Source organism: Nannospalax galili, unplaced genomic scaffold (assembly GCF_000622305.1).
Source record: "Nannospalax galili isolate Female #2095 unplaced genomic scaffold, S.galili_v1.0 scaffold270, whole genome shotgun sequence".
Lineage (NCBI taxonomy): Eukaryota > Metazoa > Chordata > Mammalia > Rodentia > Spalacidae > Nannospalax > Nannospalax galili.
The window spans coordinates 5,880,113-5,882,824 of NW_008330152.1; positions in this window are offsets into that span (position 1 = coordinate 5,880,113).

Genomic DNA, 2,712 nt, shown 5'->3' on the forward strand with positions numbered 1-2,712 from the left:
TCACTTTGAGATAGTGTCTGTCCTTGAAAGTGAGATGAGTTTCTTGCAGACAACAAAAAGATGGGTTTTGTTTCTTCTTCCATTCATATAGTCTGTGTCTTTTGACTGGGGAGTTCAGCCCATTAATGTTTAAAGTTATTAATGAAAGATGAGTATTGAGTCCTGTGATTTTTTTTGTTTAAAAATGTTTTCAACATTTGTTGAGATCCTTGAATTAATTATTACAGTAATTCAAATTGGTTTTAAAATAATTCTTCTCATGTCAGGTATGGTGGAAAACTGTAATCCAAGCACTTGGGAGGATATCCTTAAGTTTAAAACCAACCTCATCTATATAGTCAGTTCTAGTACAACCCGGGCTATATAGTAAGCCCATGGCTCAAAAAAGCCTATTTCTTTCTATATTGACTAGATATTTCGCTGTGAAAAAGAATGGCCCATTTTTATTAGTTATTATGAGTGTGTTTGTGTGTGTATATACAGTGAATGTACCTGAATGCCATGGCTTACATGAGGAGTTCAGAGGACAACTTTCAGAGGTCAGTTCTTTCCTTCCACCATGGGTCACAGGAATTGAACTCAGGCACTTGTGCTTGCACAGCACGAGCTTTTACCTAGTGAGCCATCTCATTGGCCCAGAGATCCTGATTTTTAATCTCTTTTTTTGTATGCTTTTTAAAACTTATTTTGGCCTGACACTGGGGGCTTTAGAGTTTTGTTAATATTTTATTATAATTTTTTTCTTTATGTTTGGAAATGGTGTCTCACACTACAGCCCATCTTGGACAGAAACTCACTATGGAGCTTAGGCTAGCTTCAAACACACAATCTTCCTGTCTCAGCACTCCTAGTTCTGGGGTTACATGTGTATGACACCACACCCAGCCTCACAACTTTTTAAAAAATGATTATTTATTTATTTATTTGTGAGTGGGTATGCACTTATGCGCACACACGTATGCACACACACATGCAGGCACACGTTCATGCATATGCCAAAGTGCGCATGTGGAGGTCAGAGGACAACTTCAGAAATTCACTCTCTCCTCCCACATGGGTGTACTGGGGATCAAACTCATGTTGTTCGGCTTCCTGGCAAGGCAAGACGTACCACCTGATTAGTTAATAGTATCTGGATTGGTAGCCACTCTAAATAAACCAGAAATTACTGTTGCAGCCATAAACGTAGCCTTGGATTTCCTTTAGTGTGGTGGCTGCTAACATGGCTTCTCATGCAGAGCCCGGGCAGCTATGGTTATGGAATTATTGAAAAACATACTTTCTCTGGGCCACAAGGCTGTTAACCTAGCTTAGGTTCCACATCTGCCTGCTGTAAATCCTGTTGCTTTGGGTGATCACTTGGGAGACTACAGAGAATAGCTGCTGTCTAGGTGTTTATACAGTTCTTTGATTTGCTGCAAGGAAACTTGTGGAATGAAAACACTAAATGCTGCCTTGCTGGCAAGTGGTAGTTTCTATTCTGTAATCCCATTCATCTGACTTATGCCAAATACAGGTAGATTTATGAATCTGAGAGTTTAATTCAGTTCATGAAGATATCCTAATGGGAATGGCACTGTTTAAAAAATGGATAGCCTGAAAATCTTATGTTCATCTCTATCCCTTGCCTCCCATACTTATTATTTATCCTTCTTCTATTTCTTTTTGAAAAGCAAATATCTTTCTTATATGAGAATAAACACATGGACACACTCATCTGGCCCTGTGTGTTACTAGATCACATGTGTGTATGTGTGTGTATTATATGAACAGATAGAGATACAGGATGTCATATATGAGGACCAAATCTCCCCCGTGACCCTGGGCAAATTCTTAAATTTGGTGTTTGGGGGCCAGTGAGATGGCTCAGTGGGTAAAGGCACTTGCTGCCAAACTTGAAGTCTTGACTTAGATTCCTGGGACTCACGTGGTGGAAAGGAATAGTGGACTCCTGCAACTTGTGCCCATGCACAAACACTCATAAAAAATAAGGAGAAAGAAGAAACTCAACAGAGGTAGGATTATGGGAGCAAGGGTATTAGTAAGGAAGAAAGGGGGGGAAGTGGTGACACCTTAAGTGAGAAAACCATGATAGAGGGGTGAGACGATACAAGAGAGAAACAATGCCTAGCTAGTCACGAAAACCAGTGGGAACCATATTATTCCTACAATCTACTGACAAATTATACATAACAGATCAAGAAATATATCTCTAGATAAGGTTTATTTGAGACCAACTGGTCATTATCCAAGATTTATCTGCAAGACACACAGTAATTAAAAATGCCAGAATGGTGGAACTAACCTTCTTGGATATTTAACAGACATACCTTGAGATCTATACTATATACTAAAGAGGGATTCAAAGGACACTTTTTGCTCCTTGCCCTCCTGGGTCGATTAGTTCCCAGGGACTATGAGCATCACGCAAAATGTCCTGTAATGGTGGTGGGTCATCTGGCCTCTTGATCAAGGAAGCTGAGGAGACCCCACCAGATGGACTTGAGCCAGTGTCCAGTCTATAAAGAGGAGGGTCAACACGGAGGAATCATTTCCTCCATGCTTCCAAGAAGAGCCAACAATGGTCGAGCAGGACCTTTGACTTATCCTCACATGAATGGAGCTGGTAAAAGAAAGGAGCCAGCGGCTCCTCCCAACCCCATGGGACCCCTGAGGAACAAATCCTCTAACGACCTCAAGAGTAAAAACAAA